Below are 26,937 nucleotides of genomic sequence, written 5' to 3'. Positions count from 1 at the left end.
AATTTTGCATCCTATTTTCATTTTCTTCACCTAATAAATTGTGAAAAATTTGCTCGGCTACCATTTTTTTTTTTTTTTTTAAATTTCTTAAATGAAAATATTTGTTAGTACAAAATTGCAAGCGGATACAAAAAACTGATATAATTAAGATAAATTTTTTGAGACAAATAAAATAAGCCATATCTTGAAGGGATTTTATCAATTGTGTAGGTGATAAATTTCATATTTTTCAATCAAATATATCAAATGCGTTATTGTTTTTTGTATTTTTCAATCATTTTCAATATTTTTAACATAGAAGAAATAGATACACAAAATTCATAAAAAAACACACTCCTAGCCTTCTAACAACTTTTGTATTTTTTTTTTTATGTAAGGCAATTTGGTTAACTCGCATAATTCTAGAGTAAATTCTTACTTTTAAATAAAAACCTTAAAGCATTTTGAAAATTAGAACTAGTGAAATTATATATGTATTATGTTTTTATCGGTTTAATCTTAAATAAAAGGGGTTTCTTGACACCGAAGGTTTAATCAAATAACAAAATTTCTCCTGAAATTTAAGAAATAACATAAATCCTTTCACCATTAGTATGTCATTTGAATTTATAACATGGGTTAATAAATATTTACCTAATTATCTTTCGCTTTTTATTTTAACCCCAAAAGCTTAACGGCAAAGATAATTCTATAATTACTAAAGACCATAGAGGGATTATTGTTATTTAGTTATACCTCATGAAATTATTGTTATTAAACCACTAACACAATCAATCATCAACTTATTCATTGTTTTTAAATCTGTCTAAGATATTTATCTCCGACGATATTGATACAGTGAATTCTCAATGCTTTATTTTGCAGCGGAAAACATGATTCAATATGCATGATTTCAGGTTTTTGATGAAGAATCTGCGTTGCAAAACAAAAAATTCCAAGGAAAAAGGTTATGAAATTTGTTTGTTTGATGACAAAACTAGTTATTTGCTGCATATCTTTACCAAGAATTTGAATTGAAAAACTATGAACAATAAACGCATTACCAGGAAACTTATGCTTATTTCTGATAAGAATGGACCTAAACCTTGAGCCGAGGGCTTAGATGTTTGGATAAATTTCATCTTGAAAAACCGGCTTGTCAAGGGAGGGTGCTTAACTCCTTATAAACCACTTAATCCCTCCATTCCTTTCCAGTGTGATCTCCAAACAATTTCAAATATCATTTTAGTTTTTGTAGTCTTTTTGCAATGAATTGGGCACAGCCAACCTTAAGCTTTGCCAAGACATTTCAACAATAGACACTATGTTGAAAAGAGAAATGAAAGAAACGAAACCCTGTAATTCTTTGAATGTGTTTCATATGAGCTTTATGTACACAGCATTTTTCCTTGGTCTGGAACTTGTAGCTGATACAACTCCACATTTTCAATTACTTCCTTCAGAGCACCTCGACCCAGAAACGTGAGAACCTATGGCCATGAACCAAACACCATAGTAAGAACATCTGCAGATCATCCTTTAGAAACGAAATATTTACAGATTTTGATAGAAAATGAAATAAAAACGTTACTGTTAATTTTTTTTCCAACTATTTTAATCCAAGGCCTCTTATTCCAAGCCCTCGAAACAATGAGGACATTACAATTCATGGATGAATATATAATATATGAGAGAAAGCAATGTCATTTTTGAACTATCATCAGTTCTATCATAACAGTTTGAGTCTTGGAGAAAGTACAGAACAAAAGCCAGATGATGGCAAAGATGTTGATTAGTAGACATAACCAAATACGGTCAAACTACTTCATTATTGCTTGCTTCGAGAGAAAAACAGAAATGGGAATGAGGAAACAAGAATCAAACCTCATTTGCATCATTGAAGCAACAGAACTCATCTTTCTTGGGCCATTGGACACGCCAGTATCTGAAAACTGACAAACTACATAAAGACATAACTGTAAGTATTTGGAAACTACTTTTGGGGGAATATAAAAACAGAATTCAGACTATAAACCTCAAACATGATGATTGTCAGCAGACACGGTATACTATTGTAGTAAAATTTCGGTTTATACTGTTATTACAAAAGATATTGCCTACATTAAGGTTTCACCACGTCAAGATTTAGCACCATCAATTTGATAATTCAGTGCTATCTTTACAATCCTAGATACCACCAATTAAAGCAAAAGCTATAAACTTTGGACTCCTGATAAGCAGGCTTCATCAAATTTTGGTCTTAATCACTGACTAGAGTCCCAAGTTTCTGAAGCACATGAAAGGAATTAATTTATAATTGAAACCTCTGCTTTCCGAGATGGCGTGCTAGCTCTTCAGCCAAGGCTTGACCGGGAATATCACCATCAGTTACCAGGAAAACTCAAGAAACCTCAAGATTTATTTATGCTTTTAAGAAATAAGATCAAGCAATGAAGAGAGGAAAACCAATAAAAATTTCCATATCGGGTCAAGCATGCATAAGTTTACCTTATCCAAGTGCTCTTTGCAATTCCATATATACTGATATCCAGTATCCTATGTTCCCAAACATGGACAAAAGAAATTGTAAGCTAATATTAAAAAGTCATTATCGAAATGCCAAGTTTGATATGAAAATTTTAAAAATAAAGCATAAGAATCCAAAACAGGCAACACAAATAACCAGTTTCTCTTTCATCATAAAAATGCAATCAAACCTTAGATGGGATGGAAGAACTATTTAACCCACCACTTACATTATGCAATATTTATTGGCAGTGAACACATAGTATAAAATATACATTAATTCATAGCAACGTTAGAATAACTTAAATGGGCTACATATTAAATGGAATTAATTGCCTTTTACTTTAAATATTGAAGTCTTTTTTTTTTTTTCCGTAAAATACTTTTCATGCAACAATATTCTTGAGCTATGCCATGCATACTAATATCCCACCTGTTTGCCAATAAAAATTTTTTTTGAGTTGAATACATTTATGTAAATCACCATCACGGGCTCAAAAATTTCCAAGTCTCAAACCAAACTTTTTCCTGTTGTGGTAATTCTTTGGCAGAAACCTTTTGTGGTGCTCCACAAGGAACACTTACACAATTTAGGAAACCAACTGCCTCGATTGCAAGCTTATCCATTTCACCTTCAACCTATGATCAGCAACAATAAATAAAATTCACTAGAGAAAGTAATTTGAATTACTGGGTATTGAAACCAAAATATGATGTAATGATATTTACAATGATGATTTCAGCAGCTTCCTTTATTTTTTCATTAAGTCCAAATGACCATTTCTCTGTGTCCCTCTTCTCCTGAAATGAAAGGAAAACAATCTCAAACCTGATGCTTGGTTCTGAAAATATTCCATTGCCTCAACATATGAAATTTTAACAAGTTATTCTTTTATTGTAAACATAAATTAAACCAAAGGCCTCGTATCCAGAGGGGTATGGCCCTAAAAAATGTAAGTTTGAGTCGGTTNTTTTTTTTTTTTTTTTCTTTAGAGAATACATAATATGATTAGAAAATGTTAAAAATAAAAATTGTTTGGTATGTATGTGTGAAAACAGTATTTAAAAATACGAAAAGTAAAAATATATCCAACATGTTTATATGAAAATCCAAAAAAGAAATACCAAATACAAAATCTGCCACCTATACACCCGAAAAAACAAATTACTACTTATTTTATTTGTTCAGAAAAACTTATATTAAATATGCTAATAGCTACTTCCCAATCATAATTCTGTGTCCAAAATTTTAATTTGAACAGAAAAAGTTTTTGAAGGGAGAGGAGAAAATATAAAAGACGAATAAGATTATATTAATTGTCTAACTATCTTATGATAGTTAACTCTCATTATTGAGGAAATATCATTTTATAGTATTAGATTACTATATTTGGTTGTCAAGTAATATATAATTTTGGTAATCTTCCAAAACTAATAATAATTATTATTGATAATATAGGTGGTAATATAATTACTTCCATTTTCTTAGGTATTTTAAAATTATTTGGTAATGTTAAATTTGTTACAATTTTACCCCTTATTAATAATTTTTTTTTGATAATAATGTCCTTATTTTGAATTAAACAATTTAATTTACAGGAACCTATCATAAAACTTTTACCCCTAATTAGTTAAGTTTTTGGACAATAATGCCCTTGTATTTAAAATAAATTGCAGGTCACCTAAGACCGCCATTGCCTGCTAGCAACCACTATCGACCGCCGACCAATGCGGCTATCGTCGTTGGCTTCAACGATGCACAACTAGCCAGATGTGGCCGGTCATGCGTCGATATGGCCAAAAACAATCAAATCTACCATGAATTTGGTCAGACACAACCAGATATACGGTCAGAATCTGGCTATCAACGACTAGATTCTGGTCATAGATCTGGTCATATCTGGCTAAATCCACGATGGATCTAGCCGAAAACGGCCATATTGATGCACAACTAGCTATATTCAATCGATCGTGTGCCATTCTGGCAACTATCGACGATGGCTTGGGGTGGATGGGGTTGATTTTGTTAGAAATAACACTTTTATGTGGCTGGGGTGTTTTAGCAAAATCTCAAATGTAAGGTGTTAAAAAATGATTCAAATAATAATAATAAAAACTATGAAATTATCGTCTCCATAATCAATAAACCTTTCCAAATACCATTTGTTCATCTTAAATATATCAATTTTTTATTTTCATTTAAAATCTTGTGTTAAAAACTTTGATTTAAAAGAAAAGCTTTTGTTTTAAGATAAAAAAAATATACTAAAGAAAGAGAATAATTCCGAAGAGCAAAGAAAAGAGGAAAACGTAAACAACACGTTTGTGGCGATTTTTCTAAAGATAACAAAATAAAACATAAAATATTTCAAATGAACGGGGCGTAGAATAAAATTTGGTGTTTTTTTTTTTATTTCTTTTCTCTTTAGAGCTAAGCATAATATGTTAGAATGTTAAAATCAAAAAATGTTTGGTATGTATGTGTGCGAAACATATGTTAAAAATACGAACAGTAAAAGAATTCCAACATGTGTTATATGAAAAAATACCAAAAAAGAATACCAATACAAAATCTGCCACCTATACACCAAAAACAAAAACAATATTACTAACTTATTTATTTGTTCAGTAAAAACTTATCTTAATATGCTAAATCAGTACTTCTCCCAATCCTATTCTGTGTCCAAAATTTTAATTGTGAATTTAAAAACGTTGTTTGTAAGGTAGGATCAAACATATAACAGAAACGAATAAGATTATATTAATTGTCTAACTATCTATGATAGTTAACTCTCATTATTGAGGAAATATCAGTTTATAGTATTAGATTATATTATTTGAATTGTCAAGAAAATATATATTTTAGTAATCTTCCAAACTAATAATAATTATTGTTGTAATATAGGGTAATATGATTATACTTCTTCCATTTTCTTAGGTATTTTAAATTACTTGTCAAGTTAAATTTGTTACAATTTTACCCCTTATTAATAAATTTTTTTTTGATAATCAATGCCTTATTTTGAAATTAACAATTTAATTTACAGGAACCTATCATAAAATTTTATACCCCTAATTGGTTTAAGTTTTTGGAACCAATAATGCCCTTGTTTTAAAATAAATTGTGATCACCTAAGACCGCAATTGCCAGCTAACCACTGTCGACCGCCGACCAATGTTGCTATCGCGTCGTTTGAACGGTGCACAATTGGCCAGATGTGGCTGGTATGGCGTCGATATGGCCAAAAAGAACCAATCTACCATGAATCTGGTCAGACACAACCAGATATACGGCCATAATCTGACTATCAACGACTAGATTCTGGTCATACGATCTGGTCTTTCTGGCTAAATCCACGTAAGATCTACCAAAAAACAGCCATATTGATGCCACACTAGCTATATTCAAATCTGATCGTGTGCCATTCTGGCAACTACAGGACGATGGCTTGGGTGATGGGGTGATGATTTGTTATAAATAACATTTTATTGGCTGAGGTTTTTAGCAAAATCTCCAAATGTATGGTGTTAAAAAAAGAAGAAATTAAACTTTTATTGGTTGGGGTGTTATAGCAAAATCGTCAGATAGGGGGTTAAAAAATGATTCAAAAAAATAATATGAAGATAATACTATATTATATTAAAAATGAGGGCAATTTAATATCTATTTAACATACCTACCATTTATTTCCTCCCAACCAAACATATTAATATAACATATCTATTAATTTATTCCATTCTAATCAAACACTTTTTTTAAATATTCCTAAAATCTTTCAAATAATTTTCATTCCATTATAATAGATTTCCATAATATGTATTTTTTTTCTGAACCAACAAACCCTTATCCTTAGATATGTTAAACCAACTATTTTTCATCAATTCTCATAAAGAAGAACGGGGGTTTATTTCTTTTCTGAATGTGGCTTTAATTTTAATTCATCTATTTTGCTCAAAAAATATTAAAATACTCTTTTTTAGAGGTTTTTCTTTTCATAATTTTATTAAGAATTTGATATTTCAAAGGCATTTTTTGAATTATAGAATTTTTTTTTTTTTTTGTCATAATTTTGTAGCATTTGATATTTTTAAAGGGGTTTTTTTCTTTTTTGATAATTTTCAGGAAAATTTTTAATATTTTCTAAACAAAGTGAATGACCTTATTTCTAAGTAATGGTATAGGAGGAAATATAAACACTAAGAAACTGAATAAATAAAAGGGGTTATCTAGACTTTTACCCTTAAGGTGTAAAGTATATTGCACTTACCTCCAATACTATGAGATACAAAAAGTTTAATCCAGTTAGGTTAGATTTTTTGATAAAAGGTCTATAACACCCTTCCTGTTTTATTCACATATTATTAGGAATGAATAAAATATAAAAAATAAAAAATTGGATTTTTAAAATTTTTTATATTGTTTGCTAGAGTTTTAGCTTTAACATATTTTGTATTTATAATTGTGATGAATAATACTTAGATGATATTTAAATTGTAAGTTTTACGATATACAAAAAATGGTCCATATTATATTTAAATATCAATCATTTCTCTTGTGAAAAATTAACATTTATAGGAAGTGTATCACACACTTTTATTTTTTATATATTTTATTAATTTCTATTAATATGTGAATAAAAAAACAAGGGCATTAAAGATATTTCATTAAAAAGTTTCACTTTACTGTAAATGCTCTAAACTTATGGACAAAAGTTTAAAAGTAAAAGAGTAAACTAACAGCGCCCTGAATTTTTGCGAGGTTTACAACAATGTTTTGAATACCGGATCAAACCAGTCGACCGGACTGGTTTGACTGTTGACCGGTATCCTCTTCAGTCTAAATTTTCAATTTTACGGTTTACCTAAATCCCTAATCTTACAGTCGGCGAACAAATGGCTACCAAGTGCTAGGGTTATAGGGCTTTTGTAGAGGAGAGGCTGGTGGTTCACATAGGTGGTGTTGGATTGACTTTTGGACGCTAGAGTCAGTCGGAATTTGGCCCAAAAAATCAACCCAATGCATAAGTCACGTTTGGTGAACGGGGGGCTACCAAGAGCCGGGGTTAGATGGATTTTGTAAAGTGGAGGTCCATGGTTCATGTGGTGGTGTTGGATTGAAATTTTGACGTCGAAATCAGTCGGAATTTTTCTGGAAAAATCCACCCAATCACAATGGTGTTCGTGAGTCACAACTGACGAACGAGGGGCTACTAAATTCCGAGGTTAGAGGGGTTTTGTAGAGTGGAGAACGGTGGTTCAGGTGGTGATGTCGGATTGAATTTTGGCGGATGGAATCAGTCGAAATTTGGCTGGAAAAGTCATTACCCAAGTAGATCGTAGCGTTGTATATCCTATATTTTAAACCTATAGGGACTGAAATAGGGGTGTTTTTGTAATATTTTAAACTTTTTAGACCACCGATTAACCAGTCAGACTGGTCAAACCATTAACAGGGTCCTTGACCAGGTCAAGGCCGGGTCTGATTTTCAAAACATTTATTTACAGGCTCTAAATTCCCCTTGTCTTGTTTTGTCTATTAAAGAGAGGAGGAAGCGGGATGTGGCATAGTTTTGGGTTTGGGTAATCAGATCTCGGCTGGCCCAAATATAAGTCCATATAATTTTTTTTTTTCTTTTATTAAAAGGGAAAATGATCTTTAGGCTCCCTTTTTATATATTTTTTGCTTTGATTATTTAACCAAATTAACCTTAAATAAAATTATCAAAAAACACTTGTTGAAGAAACAAACAACTAGTTCACTTCATTTATTACATTTTTATTTTGTTTGCCAACCAATTTTGTGTTTGATTTGTTACATCTAAGACTAAGATAGAAGAATTTGTATTGTCTTTATCGAAACTAAAACATTGTTATTTTGTTGTGTTCACTATGATCAATAATACAAACTTTCTTTTTTGTTTTGTCATTTTGATTATTGATCCATGATTATAATCAGGGACAATCGATGACTATTCTGACAAAAAATATGGGAAAACCTTCAAGTAACTTCATGGCCAAGAAATCTTTCAATATGTGAAAATCAAGGAAAAAAAGTTTGCCATCTGTTTGTTTGATGACAAGACTGGCAATTGCTGCAAATCTTTAGCAGAAAATTGAAACGAAAATATGAAAAATAAAGGCATCATCAGTTATCTTCTATTGATTCAAGAAAAAGTTCATAAACAAGCTATTTGAAAAAAAAAATTCGATTAAAAAAATGAAAGAAAAGAAACCCTGTAATTAATGTGTTTCATACTTTCATATGAGCTTTATGTACACGACATTGCTTGGTCTGGAACTTGTAGCTGATACAACTCCGCGTTCAACTCCGCGTTTTCTATTACTTCCTTCAGAGCATCTCGACCCAAAAACTTGGGAAAGTAATACATTTGTAGGAATCATCATCACATGCTCCAAAATTTCCCAAGTCTCGAACCAAACCTTTTCCTGTGGTGGTAATTCTCTGGCAGAAGCCTTTTGTGGTGCTCCACAAGGAACACTTACACAATTTAGGAAGCCAGCTTCCTCCATCTCAAGCTTATCCATTTCACCTTCAACCTCTGATCAGCATCAAGTAATAAAAATCAGTAGAGAGAGATTTAAATTACTGAGTAAAAGAAGCTGAAGTATGATTTGGCGGTATTTACAATGATGATTTCAGCAGCTTCCTTTATATCATCAAGTCCAAATAACCATTTCTCTGTGCTCCTCTCCTGAAATGAAAGCAACAATCCAACAAGAAAATCAGCAATGCAGCTACACTTGATTTTAGATTGACAAAACAGGAATGACAGGTACTGAAACGGCACTTTTATGTACCATGAAAAAATTCACCATCTCCACACAACAAATGAAATAAATTGTCTCCTTAAGCATAGGAATAAAGAACTTAAACTGAAACGATAGGCAAGAACTGGACATGTAAAATGGGCTGTGCTGACCCATTTTTTCTATATTACTATTCTTACTGGAACTAGGAGTGATCTTAGGATATTGTTTGTGGATAATTCACAGTGCAGTGAGAGAATTCATCAATCTAGGACTCGGGAGTCAGTTACCATGTGATCTTAATCACCTCTCTGGAATTGCTTTTCTAAAAGCCAAAACCAATTAATTATAGCATTTTATGTCGCTGTGCTATATCAAATATTTCCCACTTATATCTCTGCCATTCCATTGGTATATCAAACCATATTTACCCATTCAACAATCCAAGGACAGGATTAGAACAAATACCTGCCAAATTTTTTTCTCCCAGTAGGTTCAGTACGCTTTACCTGAATGAAAAGTAATTAAAATTTCAGTCTTTTGGGTTGTGGTTCCTCTTCCATGTTAGAGCTGAAATCTCCTTTCTGTTGTTTCACTTGTTCTTCAGAACAGCGGGGGTGATAATCTATATAAAGCCCACACTTCACCACATTGTAATAGTTTCCTCTGAAATCAAAAGTAAGATAACGGGTTTTTTTGCCCAGGGAACGTGGCAGAATATTCCACACCGTTACATGATCTGACATAAGAACCATGTTTTCAAATCTTATCATGTCCCACCACCCATCATTTGCTTTTCCATCGAGTGTCTTAACCATTTTCTCTATGCCACTCACCTTATAACGAAAATAGAATATTTGGGAGCTTTGTTATGATCTTGAGATGTTACAACAAGGCACACTTTCAAACTAGGGAGAGTTTCGGAGGAGGTAGTGGTGGCACCTCGATAGTTTAGAAGATCCCCATTTTGGAAGCTGAACGACTCTGGAATTTCATTTCCAGGAAAGAACAACGACCGTGCGATCTGCTATGGAACATCCCCACATTGTTTCTATACAAAAGATATTTTACACATCATTGTTAAATAATAAATTAAACATCGATCATTAAGGAATCTAGAGATGGAAGTCATACCTGTCCCAATTGGCTTTCAGCATATTCTGATTCAGTTTTTAAACAGTTACCAAAGTCAGCATACTCACCGACGAGGATAAATCAAATCACATAACTCCATGATATACATTGTATGCTTTAACAGTTGTAGCGCTAATGTAAGCATTTAAGCCTCCACAATAAGCTTTATGTCTAATGATCCTCCAATTTAAGTTTTTTGAAGCTTGATGGTATCCATTCAAATTGTTTCTGCTTAGATTTAACTTTCGTAGAGAGTAAAACTTACCACGATGTCGGGTAACCTCTGATGTGACAATCAGATAAATTTAACCCTCGTATAAGACAAATGTGATAAAAAAGGCCCTAAACCCACCTTGATACTTTTCAAGCCTTGAATGTCTTCAACAGCCCCTTAGTTTTGATGGATATCACTCAAGGTCACTCTGTTATAGATGTTCCATCAAACATACTTGCTTCATGCTACATGAGACCTTGGAGCCTTCTTGAGCTTTGAGCAAACCAAGAGAGATGAGTAACTTTTGATTGAATGTCGGCGGGAAGCTATTAAGGTTTTTGCAACTTCAAGATCCAAGATAACTAGCTTATTTAGAGTATTAATGATGAATGAACCTCATCAAACTTGTACACCTTTAAATCAAAAATCTCAAGATTTGGGTCTAATGAAGAGATCTGGAATTCTAATTAGGTGTTTTGGAGTTGATGAGGTTGATATGCTGTCAACTTTTCTAAATGCTGCAAACATAATTAAGGAGATGAGGAAGTGACATAAATTATATGATGAGCCTTATGATTTCTACACAACAGAATATGAAGATAAATATTTATACCTGGAGACCATTCCAGAGTTGTTTAATTTTGCTCCACGGCATGAAAGTGCAAAAAGATTTTCTACCTCAAAATTTGATGGCAATGAATCCAAAGGGATATCCAAACCAGCGAAAGAACCTTATGTTCATGGACTGAATTACTAGGCCCTCCAAAGCATGCACCTTCACATTCTCTGAGCCAATATTACAAGTCTGTTCATCCATTAAGCACACACGCGCAAGGAAAACGCCACTGTCCATAGCAATTGCCAAAAAACCACGTCGCCCTTCCTTGTCCGGGCAATAACAGTCCAAGAACCATAGGTTTGCATCTTCATGAAGCATTGCCACTTCAAGTTTTATCTCTTTATTTTAGAATATCTAAGGAGATGCATTCAATTGCTTCACTTCCCTACAATCAAATGATAATAAATTATATCTTAAATAAAGTCAAATCTACTATTCAACACATAGTTTTAAAATTAATTTCGATTGTTTTTTTCTCGAATTTCTTTTTTGTAAAATTCAAATGTAGACATGCCTCAATCTAATTTAACCCTTCACTGTAGACTAAAATTAGCAAGTATAGAATGTGTATGTTATGATGCATGACATTAAAATTTAATAATAATAATGGATGATGTTATCCAATTATAATAATATAAAATTAATCAGTCAATAACTCACCGTGTTTCTTCTAACACATCAAGATATCATCATGACGCCATAATGCTCGCGTTTACTTGGATCTTTAGATTCTTGCTTGACAATTTCTCTCCCATTTTTTGTAACAAATCATGCATTGTTACATCGAAATAATCTCTAGTTATAAGACTTGTCAATGAGATTCCGTACTCCCATTTTGGAATCAAAATAATAACCATCCAAGGATTTCCTTGCAATATTTCTATCAAATCCTAAGAAGCATGCTATATCTAGAAATATCTTTCTCTTGATCATCAGTCATTATAACTTAGTTTCAGTACATCTTGGATCTCTGGATTTGGATTTGGATTTTTTTCTAGGTTAACCAATGCCTTTCCCATTCAAATTTTTTCTTCTCAATAATGAAGAACCCAAACTTCAAGAGCTAATGGAACACCTTTAGCAAATTTTATTATCCTTATTGATAGATCCAGTATCTAGGGATGATCCAGTTTAAACGCATGACGACTAAAAAGTATAAGAGATTTTCTTTAGATGGTAATCCCAACCCAATATGTACCATGACTTACTCCACAATTTTTTAAACACTTGTTATCTCTTGATGAATAAAATCGACTTCTAGGACCAAAATATTCAAGATCTCCAATTAACTTTTTATTTGCTTTGAACTTGTCACGTCATCAAAAACAATGAGAACTTTCTTATTGTGAAACCTGCTTTGGTGAAGGTGGACTCTAAAACAGCCCGTGGATCTTCTAATATGTGCGAGAGAAGTTCTTGACCCAAATGATTAATCCAAATTTTTCCAATTTTCCCTGATTTTTGAAAGTGAGCACTCTCAATTGACTTGAGATTTTGGTGAATAATGCATGAGCAAGAGTTTGTCTTGCCTATACCACCCATTCTCCCCAAATCCCACACACCGCAAACATCTTTTAACTCAAGACGTATAGCGATCAAGTTCTCTATTTTTGATTATCCCACCAGGTCCTTGTTTTTTTCACTCGAGGACTTTTATTTAGTTCTTCCAATATTTTTTTGACAATTTCCTCTATTAACACAGCTTCACGCCTAGCAAATATAAAACACTTTACGAGTTTAATTAATTCAAAATAGAAAAAAAAATGCTTTTTAATTACAATATCTATGCCAACAAAGCATTTGAATTAAGAGAAAACAACATAATGGATACATTCCATAACAGTTACCTAATGTTAATTTAATAATCTTCCATCAGGCCTTGTGAAAGAGCCATAACAAAGAGTAAAATTCATAGTTTTGTATTTTTGTTTACCACATACTCTATACTAGCTTAACAGCACATTTATACGTAATTAAATTTATTAAAATATAAATATAAATGGATTTCATTTTATTATTATTTTTTAAAACATTTTGAGTCCCCTATTAATTGTATCCTTCTCAGATATATATCAATATTAAATAATCTACAATATCTTAAAATTCATGTACTTAAATTTTCTTAAATATTATAGTATTAGAATTTGTTTTTTCACATTTAAAAATTTAACTAGATTTTTTCATTAATGATAAATATTAAATATCTAAATACTAGGGATATGTTTTGTCAATTTTATATATAATAAATAAATTTCTTTTCCCCAAATTAAGAAGAGAAGTCTTTATCCATTGAACAAACTTAAATATCTGCAAAAAGTAAATGTAATTGGGAAATTCAATTAACGTACAATTACCTAATGTTACTTGAATCAAATCCGGATAGATTAGCTGCTTCATTCAAAGCATTCCTCCATCTCATCACATTCTCTGAGCTCTGCTTTTCTCCATGGTTCACAAATGCTTCTCCAAATGTTCCAGTTTGATTCCTTACATCTGATGGATCCACTTGATAGAAAACTGGCACTACCATCAGATCTCTCACTTTCTTGCATTCAATGATCTTTGCAAGTTCTTCAAGACACCATCTAGATGTGGCATAACCTTTCGAGAAGACAATAACCGCGATCTTTGATTCTTCGATTGTATTCAAAAGTGACTCTGAAACTTCATCTCCTCTATGAAGCTCATCATCAATGAAAGTGTTGATTTTCTTTGAACACATAGCTGCATAGAGATGGCTTGTAAAGTTGTCACGTGTATCCTCACCTCTAAAACTCAGAAAAACATGATATTTTTGAGAAACTCTGGAAGAAGAAGATGATAAAGCCATTATTACACTTCACACTTTGACGAAAGGCTGCTTAAAGAAGAGAGAGTTTTGAACTTTGCATATGTAAACAGTGCACAGAGTTTTAAAATTATATAACCAAGACAGTGATATGCTTGCCTAATTCAATGAACCTTCCACGAAGTTGCACTCACTTGACGAAAAACAAAATTTTTTTATTATTAAAATAAAAATGAGTGTATCTCGGAAGGTGCACTCAAGTTGTCTTAATAGTCTTGTGAGTCTTTTAAGGAGAAACAATAAATAGATAGATTGGCAAAATCTTTCATCATCTTCGAGGAAGTTGGCTACTAATTAAATGAAAATAAAATATCTTCTCAAATTGTTTAATTTGTAAATTATTTTACATATGAAAAGAAAATCACTTTCTCCATTAAATTGAAACTCCTTAATTTGTAAGAAACGTTCAAGTAATTAATAAATAATAATCACAAAAAAAATTTCAAGAGAAAATCTTTTGATATGAAAAATATTTAAGGAAAAAAATTATTCAATCTGTTTGTTTGAAGACAAGACTGGCAACTTGCTGCAAAATCTTTATCAGAAATTTGAAATGAAAATATGAACAATAATCATTTATCTACCATTGATTCAAGAAAAAGTTCATAAACAGTTATTTAAAAAAAAAAAAAAAGAGATGGAAGAAAGAAAAGTAAGTCGGTAATTAATGTGTTTCATATGAGCTTTATGTACACTGCATTGCTCGGTCTGGAACTTGTAGCTGATACAACTCCGCGTTTTCAATTACTTCCTTCAGAGCATCTCGACCCAAAATTTTGAGAACTTATGGCCATGGACCAAAAGAAGCAGTAAGAACATATGCAGATTGTCCTTTAGAAACAGAATAAAAAAGTTGTAGTCCAAGCCCTCCAGTCAATGAGGACAGTAAGATTCATGAATAAATAAATCATGAGAGAAAGTGCAGAACAAAAGCCAGACAGCAAAGGCGTAGAATAGTGGACATAACCAAATACAGTAAAACTACATTATTGCTTGCTTCCAAAGGAAAACAGGAAAGGAAAGGAGGAAACCAGAATCAAAAACCTCATTTGCATCATTTGTAAACAGACAAGGTTTTTTCCTCTGAATCACAACCATTGCACTAGTATACAAAGAACAATGAAAAACAACAAAACCAACATATTGTTAATCCATAAGATTGGATAAGGAATGAAACATGAAGATTCGAAAGCATATCTACATCAAGAAATTAATCAAGTTCAAGTCTACCGGCGGTTCATGGAACCAACACATCACAGTAAGTCATCCTCACGAATTTGTAGTAAAGCAACTCAAATTTGGTTAGCCTCTCTCAGTTTCTTAAATTGATATTTGTTTTTTTTAGACCTCAAAAAAGTCCATAACCATGTGCATAAACCATGACATTCAAGGAACACAAGACAACAAAACAAAACCCGATTCCCATAAATTGAACCAAGAACACAACCTACAGCTGGACAAAGCAAACTATACTGACCAGGGACACAATTCTCATATCCATCCCCAGCCCCTTCAACTTAATCGTCAAAACATCAAACGGACGCAAACCCAAACGCCGATTACCTATATCCTCAGAAAGAACCACAAAACAAACAAAAACATTAGTTTCACAGACACTCTTTAAGTGTACTCAAAAACATAAAAAATATCCATTCTCTATCCTCAAGAGATATTAATTTTACAAATACCCTTAAATAGATATATAGACTAAATACAAAAGCACGTAAACAAAACAAACCTGGGGTGAGGAGAAGTCATTGGTTTTGGTTTTGGGTTTGGGAGTCAAAGGATGATGATATTACTATATATTCAATAGATTTTAAAGCCAAAGCAGGAAGAAGGTGTGAAGAGGATTGTAAGAGGCGTGTATTAGAAGGAAAGAGGAGTGTAAGAAGGGGTGCTCTCGAGGTTCAGCGAGAGCCCATGAAGAATGAGGTCTGTGTTGAGAAGAAAAAGCATTCTTAGTGTTTGAAACAATGTGTGAACTAATTGAGGGGTTTGTTTGGGGGGTTTTCAAAAGGGTTTAGAACTTTAGACATGGCTCAGTCTGGCATGGGAGCTCAACTGAAAAGCTGAAGACAAAGAAAAGAGTAAATTTTTTCCTTCAATATCTTTTATGGATTTTGAGTTTTATTTTTATATTTAAAAAAAAAAATCAAATGAAATTTGAACTTGAATTCAAAAATGAAAAAAATAATAATTATCGAATATTAAGTGTACCGTAAATTTTATTGATAAATATAGAATTGATAAATTAACCAAAATTTATTTTGTCAAAATAAAAAATAGAATAAAAACTATGAAATTTTATCATCTCCACAATCATAAACCTTTCCAAATAGCATTTGTTCATCTTAAATATATCAATTTTTTATTTTATTTGAAACTTGTGTTAAAATTTTGATTTAAAAGAAGCGCTTTTTGTTTAAGATAAAAAAATATATATAATAAAAGAAAGAGAATAAATTCAGGGCAAAGAAAAAGGAAAACGTAAGCAAGCACGTTTTGTGCGATTTCTAAGGATAAAAATAAAACATAAAACAAAAATTTGTAAACGAACGGGGCCTCATAAAATTTGTGCTTTTTATTTCTTTTTTTAGAGAATCATAATATGATAAAAAAATGTTAAAAATGAAAAATGTTCGGTATGTATGTGTGAAAACAGTATTTAAAAATACGAAAAGTAAAAATACATTCAGCATGTTTATATGAAAATCCAAAAAAAAAAAATACAAAAATATACTACCTACCACCCTGATAAAACATTTTAAATTACTACTTATTTATTTGTCTAGAAAAACTTATCTTAATATGCTAATAGTTACTTCCCAATCATAATTCTGTGTCCAAAATTTTAATTTGAAAAAAAAATAGTATTATTGAGAGAGAGGAGAAAATATAAAAGAAGAATAAGATTATATTAATTGTTTAATATAAAGAGGTAGGTTCACATGCTTCCCTCCCCTTGTTTTTCTCTTAGGTTGTGTTTAGTTGGAAGTTATCTCTCATTACTCTGAAATAAAGTCTCTTATTATTAGATTACCATGTTTGGTTGTCAAATAATATAGATTCGATAATCTTCCAAAACCAATAATAATTAATGTTGGTAATAATGTGGTAATCTAATTACCTCAATCTTAAGTATCTTAAGATTATTTGGCAATATAAATTTGTTACAATTTTACCCCTTATAATAAAATTTTTGGACAGTAATATCCTTGTATTTAGAACAAATTGCAAGTCACTTAAAACAAATTGCAGGTCACCCAAAACCACCACCGCCCGCCAGCAACCATCGCCATTGCCATCAACAGCCACACTAGACGACGAGGCCAGAACGATCACAACTAGCAGATCTAGTCGGTCGTGTGCCGATCTGGCCAGAAACAGCCAAATCGACCATGGATTTGGCTACCAACGGCCAGAGATCTGGTGGCATCAACGGCCAGATTCTAGTTGTAGATCTGGCTGGAAATGGCCATATCAGCCAAGTTGCCAAATCCACGGTTGCGCCGTTCTGACGACTGTCGGCAGTGGCTTAGGGTGTATGGGGTGATTTTGTCAAAAATTAAACTTTTATGTAATTGGGAAGTTTGGGCAAAGCTCAAATATAGGGAACAAAAGAAATGATTCAAAAAATATATAATAAATATATATAATATTTAAAAAAGGGGGGCAATTTAGTTATCTATATAATATACCCACCAATTTTCCTCCAAACCAAACATATCAATATAACATACTCACCAATTTATTCCAATCTAATTAGACTTGGCAAAACGAGTGAGTCGGGTGGGTACAGGCCAAAACGAACTATTTATTCGGGTACATATTTTGGACCGTACCCTACCATATGTGGGTACGGGTCGACCCGTGGAACACGTTTTTCTCACTACAACTCCCACATTTCTATTGTTTCATTTTTTGCAGTTAGATACGCGTCATCAACTCACTTGTTTAGTTCCTAATTATGGAAAGGTTTGACTCTGGTTTAACCTTCAAATTTTTGGAGGGTGTGTTATACAGAAAGCTTGCAGATTTCTTAAATCAGGAAGTTGAATCACCTAAACAGAAGCATTACACGAATTACGAACTTAATCGAACGGTGGGGTCCTTGGGGATGCATCAGGGAGTTGGATTGACCGTTGTTTTTTTTTTTTTTTAAAAAAAGGCTAAAAATCTTCGTTTGTATGTTAATTAATGTGTTTTTTGTACTGATTTCATTTCTTCGCCATAGCTATTTTTCTCAAGGTGATGACAGCACAAGAATTTTGACCTTGAATACGCTAATTGCTCCAAATCATTCTTCTTGGGAAGATTAAGTAATTTTTATTCTTCCTTTTGTTATTTTAAAAGTATTTTATGTTCTATAAACAGACCCTACGAGTTTAATAGAGATGTACAGATCGAGGCGAGGGTGATATTGTCAAAATAATACTATTCAATGCACACCGAAATTGGAAGAAAAGAAATTGTAATGCAAGGTTTCGTTGATGCAATGATGATCGCTTGATTAGCATATGCGATAGTTGAAGGTTGAGGGCCTACCGTCTGATTCAAAGAATATATTGAAACAGTAAGAAATGAGTGGCGTCAGGTTGGCAAAGGAAAGAATAACTGGTAACCAAAAATGATCACTGAAGAATTGGAGGTTTAGGTAGAGCATGTGTTGGGCTAGCTTGCCTTTTTTTGAAGTGGGATATTTTTTTTTGTTTCAAAATACAAGTACTCGTAGATATACCTAGACCTAGGCATTGGGTCGGTCCTAAAAAAACCGGCTCAAAAAATCGGTCTCACAAGGACCGATCCTACGAGGCTTGGTCCCAAACCCGAACTAGGCCCATGGAGGAGGGACCAGTCCTAGATCGGGCCCCTCCAAGGTCGGGCCTGGGACCAATCCCAAGCCCGAGCCCAAACCCTTTTGCATTTTTTCAAAAAAGCTCTAAAAAATATCTAAAAACGCCCTATAATTTTAAAATTGACAAAAATATTGACGGTTAAATGATATTTTACAAAATTTACTAATCTCCAAGAGTGCAAAAAATTGTTCCAGGACCCTAAGAATTACAAAACCCCCCTAAATAATTTTATTCAACCCTTGAATATTAAAAAAGTTGGGGGTGGAACAAAATTTTCCAGGCTCTTGGGACCGGTCCTATGGGCCCAGGATCACCTAAGGACCGGTCTGGGCCATGAAATTTCATGTCCCAGGCCCATGAGTGACTAGTTCCAAAGGGACTAGTCTGTTGTGGCCAGTCCTAATCGGGCCCAGACTCAGACTTGGTTGGGATTGGTCCTTGCCCAGGTCTAGGTATACCTGGCCCAACGTTTTAAAAATGGGTAGGGTCGAGTTGGGTCACATGAAAACGGGTCCTTAAATGCCTATCATACCCGTTTTCAAAACGGTGCCTGCGGGTATATACCCATTTTGCCAGGTCTAAATCTAACCAAACACATTTTTCTAAACATTCTTAGTAATTTCAAGGTGTGTTTGGTTTGGAAAATGTTGTATTAATGGAAAGATAGATTACCATGAAGATTATTGGAATGTTTAAGGAAATGTGTTGGTTGGTTGAAATAAATTGATGAGTATGTTATATAAATTACTAAAGTACCCTCCTTTTTAAATATTAATATATATTATTTTTTGAATAATTTCTTTAACCCCTACATTTCAGATTTAGCTAAAACACCCTAGCAACAAAAAAGTTTAAAACTTAACAAAAACACCCCCACACCCCAAGCCACTTCGACGATGATAGTGGAGATCTAGCTGTGAAAAGACAAGCCGTTTCATGGCCAAATATCTGGCCTTTCACGGCCACATCTTTGGTCGTGAAAGGCCAGATATGTATTTCTGGCCATGGATTTGTCGAAACGACTTAGCAGTGAACGGCTAGCCAGATCCGACCGGTCATGCGGACATTCTGTCACTGTTGAGTGGGGTGGTGGCCAAATCCAACCACCACCCTCGGGTAATTTTTTAAATTTCAAGGGTATTTTGCCCTAAAAACTTTGTATATAAGGATAAATAGTCAATTAGTATTTTTGTAAATTGTTTTTTAAATAGGGCATTATTGTCTTAAAAATTTATTAAAAGGGTAAAATTGTAACAAAATAGATTACAAAGTAATCTTAAAATACTTAAGAAAATAGAGGTAATCAGATTACCTCCTATATTACTAATAGTAACTACTTGGTTCAAAATATTAGAATACTCTTTTTAGAGATTTTTTTTTTCATAATTTTATAAAAGAATATTTGATATTTCAAAGGCATTTTTGAATTATAAGAAATTTGTTTTTTTTTAATAATTTTGTAGTGTTGATATTTTAATAGGTTTTCTTTTGATAATTTTTAGGAAAAAATTTAATATTTTCTAAACAAGGTGAATGACTTTATTTCTAAGCGTGGTATAGGAGGAAATATAAACACTAAGAAAATGGATAAATAAAAGGGTTTCTGTATTTTCATCCTTAAGGTTGAAGCATATTATACACTATAAGATACTATAAGATACAAACCGTTTAGTCAATCAGGTTAGATTTTTCAATTAGAAAATCTATAACACCCTTCTTGTTTATTCACATATTGTTAGGAATGAATCAAATATTAAAAAATAAAAAATTGGATTTTTAAATTTTTTATATGTTCACTAGAGTTTTAGCTTTAATAGCTTTTGTAATTACAATTTTGATGAGTAATACGTAGATGATATTAAATTGTTTCATAAATGTGAAATAAGAAGTTTATAATATATTAAAATGTTCCATATTATATTTAGATATCAATCATTACTCTTGTGAAAAATTAACATTTGTTGGAAGTCTATTGTATACTTTTATTTTTTATTTTTATATATTTTATAATTCTGTTAATATGTAATAAAATAACAAGGGTTATAGATATTTTTATAAAAAGTTTCACTTTACGTAAGTAAATATATTCTAAACTTTGGACAAAAGTGTAAATAACACGTAAATAAAAGAGTAAACTAATGAGGCCCTAGATTTTTGCAAGGTTTATAGCAATGTTCTGAAAACTGGACTGGACTGGTCGATCATACTGATCCAACTGTCGCCCGACATACTCTTTGGTCTGAATTTTCAATTTTACTGTTACCCAAATCCCTAATCTTACCGTCGGCGAATGAGGGCTATCAAGTGTGAGGTTAGAGGGCTTTTGTAGAGAGGAGGCCGGTGGTTCCAGGGTCTCAGATTGAATTTTAAACACTAGAATCAGCCAGAATTTTGCCGAAAAATCACCAATACGTCAGTCACAGTCGACGGATGGGGGGCTAACGAGTGGTGGGTTAGATGGATTTTGTAGAGTGGAGGCCAATAATTTAGGGGTGGTGTTGGATTGAATTTTTTATGTCGGGATCAGCCATAATTTGTCTAGAAAAATCAATCCCATCATGTGTGTGTCGTGAGTCGTAGCCGACGAACAGGAGGTACTAAGTTTGGGGTTAGAGGGGTTTTATTGAGTGGAGGATGGTGGTTCAGGTGATTGTGTCGAATTGAATTTTGACAAGCAAAATTAGACGAAATTGTGCCAAAAAGTCAAAACCCAAACAGATCGTAGATTTTGAAAAGTCAAAACCTACAGGGACTGAAAGTAGTTTTTAGGGGTACTTTTGTAAGATTTCAAACTTTAGACCATGGTAAAGTGGTTAGAATGGTCAAACCATGAATCGGGTCAAGGCCATGTCCGGTTTCAAAACATTGGTTTATGGCTCTGAATTCCCCTTTTGTCTCGTTTTGTCTATTAAGAGAGGAGAAAGCAGGATGTCGCTAGTTTTGGGTTTGGGTAATCGGATCTCGGCGGGCCAAATATAAGTCCATATAGTTTTTTTGATTTTATAAAAGGAAAATGATCTTTAGGCCCCTTTAATATACTTTTTGCTTTGATTATTTAACCAAATAACCTTGTTGAAGAAACAGTAAGTTCACTCCATTTAGTAATTTTTTTGTTTACCAACTATTTTGTGTTTGATTTGTTACATCTGAGACTGAGATGAAGAATTTGTGTTTTCTTTACGAAACTGATAAGAACTAAGTGGCTGTGCTTGAAAAGGAACCTGAATACCTGATCACCAATAACTGCATAACGAATTTCTCTAGAGAGTTCCTTCAGATATCATCCGCTCAGAAAATATGCAATTAGCTGAAACAAAGACAGAATATAAATACTGAATCATTATCAAGCTCAACAAATAAGGACTCTCAATAATAAGATTTAGACTCTCGAAGACATAACTTGGCAATTCCTCGAATAGTATAATTCAACAAAGAAAGAAAGAAGCTCATAAGAAATATAAGAAGAGAAGTCAGAACATGCCTTGTCACTAGTGGTCTAATCCTAAGCTCTTTTCTGTCATTTGTTCGATGAAAAAACGTTATATTGTTGTTGCTGTCTGCAAAGGCCTACAACCGAAGTTATCAATTGACCAGAAATAGCATACACCAAATTACTATCAATGCCACTCACTTTTCTGTGAGCTCCACCTTATATCTTATAAAACAAGAAGAACCCATCAAATTTATGAAGTAATGAGAGCAAATAAGCATAATTTTGGGGAAAAAGATTACCTTGGATGTGGGCTTGGCGAGATCAAACAGGGGTTAATCTTCTGCTGGGTAATGTTGGGAATGAAAAGTAACACCTGGGAATTATACCAAAGGGCATATTTATTTTGTTCCACTGAGTTTGAAGTTCAACCTTTCACTCTCTCTCTCATATGAAAATAAGGAAGCGTTCATGAGATTGAATTGGATAATAATTTTTTAAACCACCGTAACTTACCTCAAGCAAGCTTATGTTCGAAAATTTTCAGTTTGATCCCTTTGGTTTAGATATAGTTGATGAAGAAAGAGGAGAGGACAAAATGGACTTTCAAAAGGAAATAGAAATTTTATTAAATTAATTAAAAGTGAAAATTTTCTGAATGAAAAAAAAATCAATTACAATTTTAACAAAAACTATAATTAAGTTTATCACCTGGTAATTTCTGAACTTAATGGTGGTTGATTCTAATCCAACCAAGTAGGGAAGATATGATTCAATTTTTTCAAATTATTTCGAAAATTTCCTCTAATAATGCAGCTCATTTGATGGAATATGCAGAGAAGTCCTCTGCCTCTAACCATATGTGTAATTACAGGTGATAATTAATAAATATAAGATTCTATGAATGGAATTAAAGATTGAGGAATTCAGAAACAACAAAAGCTTTACCTGAATGAAAAGGAATTAAAATTTCAGTCTTTTGGGTTGTGGTTCCTCCTCCATGTTTGAGCTGAAATCTCCTTATAATTGTTCACTTGTTTGAGTTCTTTTCCAGAGTAGTAGAAGGTTTCTATATGAAGCCCACACTTCACCACATTGTAATATTTCCACTGAAATCAAAAGTAAGATATGGGCTTTTCCACTGCAAACTGGCATAATAGGCGACACCATTACATGATCTGACATGACTGTTGCATTGACATTCTGTTATGTATTTCTGTTCTTCCATCCCCTGCCTCTTACCATTTCATCTATGCCAATCACTTATAACGAAAACACAAAGATTGGGGAGCTTTGTCATGGTCTTGAAATGTTACAACAAGGCACATTTCAACTATGGGAGATGATCGGGAAGAGGTCAAAAGGTGGTGGCACCTCGAGAGTTATAGAAGACCCACATTTTGGAAGCTAAACCACTTCGGAATTTCATTTCCAGGATAAAGAAAAGAACCTTTCAACACATATTGGTGCTGTACAAAAAGAATATTTAACAGCTATGTTAAAATATAAAATAAAAAACATCGATCATATAAAGGAAATCTAGAGAATGGAAGTCATACCTCTACCAAATTGGCTTTCAGTATTCTGATCCAGTTTTAAACAGTTACCAAAGTTGGCATTCCTCACTGAAGAGGACAAATCAAAATCCCATAACTCCAATGATATAAATTGTATGCTTCAACAATTTCAGCGCTAATGGTAAGCACCTAAGCCTCTACAATAGCTTATGTCTAGATAGCACAAGTTAAGTTCTTTGAAGCTTGATGGTATCATTCAAAATTGTTTTGCTTAGATTTAAGCTTCTTAGATAGTCAAACTTACCAAAAGTGTCGGGTAACTCATGATTTGACAATAGATAAATCAAGTCATACAGAAAGCTCAATTTGATAAAAGAGGCCATACTGAACCCACCATTGGATCTTGAACCTATATCTGCTCAAGGACAAATAACAAAGTCCCTTCAATTTTCCTAACTGATGGGGCAAATTATTGAGTTTTGAGCAACCCATGAGTTTAAGTAACCAAAGAGCCTTCAAATCACAAATGTCGCTTGGGAGACTTCAAGCCTTGAGCAATCTTCAAGGTACAAGATTTTTAGTTCTGATGGATATTCAATCAAGGGCAACTCTGTTATAGATGCTCATCAAAATATACTTTCTCAGTACATGTGATCTTTGGAGCTTCTTGAGATTGAGCAACCAGAGAGAATGAGATTTCTAAGAAATTTTGATTGAATGTGGCGGGAAGACTGTTAAGGCTTATGCAACCTTTAAGATTTAAGATAACCAACTATTTAGATATTGAATTGATGAATGAACCTCATCAAACTTGTACAACCTTCTAGAATCAAACTCTCAAGATTTGGGAATAGAGAGATCTGGAATTCTAATTAGGTGCTTGGAGTGGATGAGGTTGATATGCTTCAACTTTTCTAAATGCTGCAAAACAATATAAATTAAGGGAGTGAGGAAGTAACATAAATTATATAATCAGCTTTATGATTTTTTACAAAAAAAGAATTGAAGATAAATATTTATACCTGGGACCATTTCAGAGTTGTTTAATTTTGCTCCACGGCATGATAAGTGCAAAAAGATTTTCACCTCAAAAATTGATGGCAATGAATCCAAAGGATATCCAAACCAGCGAAAGAACCTTATGTTACATGGACTGAATTCTAGGCCCTCCAAAGCATGCACCTTATTCACATCCTCTCATCCACTGAGCAATATTCACAATTTTTGCGGTTGCCTGACCAGAAAACACATGCAATAAATATTGCACCACCGTCTACTATAGTAACCGTCCCACCCGGCTTGTCTGGGCAATAAAAGTCCAAGAATCGAGGTTGCATCTTCAAGAAAGCATTGCACTCAAGTTTATCTCTTTTTTAGAAATATCCAGGAGATGCATCAATTGCTTCACTTCCCTAACAATCAAACGACAGTAAATTAGTATCTAAATAAATGTCAACCCTACTATTATAACACGAAGTTTTAAAATAAATTCTAATTTTTTTTTATTTTCTTTTTTGTAAATTCAAATGTAGACATGCCCCAAATCTAATTTAACCCTTCGTTGTAGGAACTAATAAAATATGCGTGACAATTAAAAATTAATAATATAAATGGATGATGTTATCCAATTATAATAATATAAAAAAATTAATCAATCAATAACTCACCGTGTTTCTTCTTAACACATCTAGATATCATCATGATGCCATAATCTGCTGCGTTTACTTGGATCTTTAGATCTTGCTTGACAATTTCTCTCCCATTTTTTGTAACAAATCATGCACTTCTATGCGATCCATATCATCATAGTTATAAGAGACTTGTCAATGACATTGCATACTCCCATTTTGGAATCAAAATCACGATCATCAAGGATTTCCGTTGAATATTTTTCTAGCTCCAATAAGAAAGCATGCATATCTAGAAATATATCTTTCTCTTGATCATCAAGTCCATTATAACTTTTTCAGTAATATCTGGATTTTTGGATTTGCATTTGGATTTTTTTTTAGGTTAATCAATGCACTTTCCAGTCTAATTTTTCCTTCTCAAATAGCGAAGAACCTAGAACTTTAAGAGCTAATGGAACACCTTGAGCAAATTGTATTACCCTTATTGATAAGCTCCATGTAATCTATAAGGGGATGATCTAGTTTAAATGCATGACGACTAAAAAGTATAAGAGATTCTTTAAAGGTAATCTCTCAACTCTATATGTTACCATGACTTACTCCACAAGTTTTAAGCACTTGTTTATCTCTTCTGTAATAATGACTCGACTTCCCGGACCCAAACATTCAAGATCTCCAATTAACTTTTTTATTTGCTCTGAACATGTCACATCATCAAAAACAATGAGAATTTTTTATCGTGAAACCTACTTTGGTGAAGGTGGACTTAAAATAGCCATGATTTCTAATATTGCATAAAGAAGTTCTTCACGCAAACAAATTAATCCAATTTTTTCCGACTTTTCCGACATTTGAAAGTGAACACTCTCAAATGACTTGAGATTTTGGTGAATAATGCCCGAGCAAGAGTTGTCTGCCTATAACACCCATTCCCACAATCCAACACTTCTACAAACATCTTTAACTCAAGACGTAATAGAGATTCAAGTTCTCTATTTTTGATTCTATCCCAACGAGGTCCTTGTTTTCACTCGAGGACATTTATTCAGTTCTTCCAATATTTTTTTGACAATTTCCCTATTAACACAGCTTCACACCTAGCAAAATATAAAACACTTTAGTAAGTTTAATTAAATCAAAATAGAAAAATACAATGCTTTTTAATTACAATATCTATGCAAACAAAGCATTTGAATTAAGAGAAAACAATATAATGGATACATTCCAAAACATTTACCTAATGTTAATCTAACAATCTTTCATTGAAGAACCATAACAAAAGTAAAATTCATAGTTGTATTTTTGTTTAGTCATAGAATGTCCGGTTCAACTCAATTACCACATACTCTATAATAGTTTAACACCACATTTATCCAATTAAATTTATTGAAATAAAAATAAAACTGATTTCA

The 26,937-nt window shown here is 32.7% G+C and overlaps 1 pseudogene; it reads right to left on the bottom strand.

Annotated features, from left to right (window-relative positions):
• Window positions 1–1,083: 1,083 nt before the first annotated feature.
• Window positions 1,084–26,937, bottom strand: part of LOC116138632 — a 38,522-nt pseudogene continuing 12,668 nt past the window's right edge.

The sequence above is a fragment of the Pistacia vera genome, unplaced genomic scaffold (assembly GCF_008641045.1).
Source record: "Pistacia vera cultivar Batoury unplaced genomic scaffold, PisVer_v2 Contig342, whole genome shotgun sequence".
NCBI classification, from domain to species: domain Eukaryota; kingdom Viridiplantae; phylum Streptophyta; class Magnoliopsida; order Sapindales; family Anacardiaceae; genus Pistacia; species Pistacia vera.
Note: the sequence above shows the minus strand (reverse complement) of the source record. Positions and strands in the feature narration are given on the sequence as shown.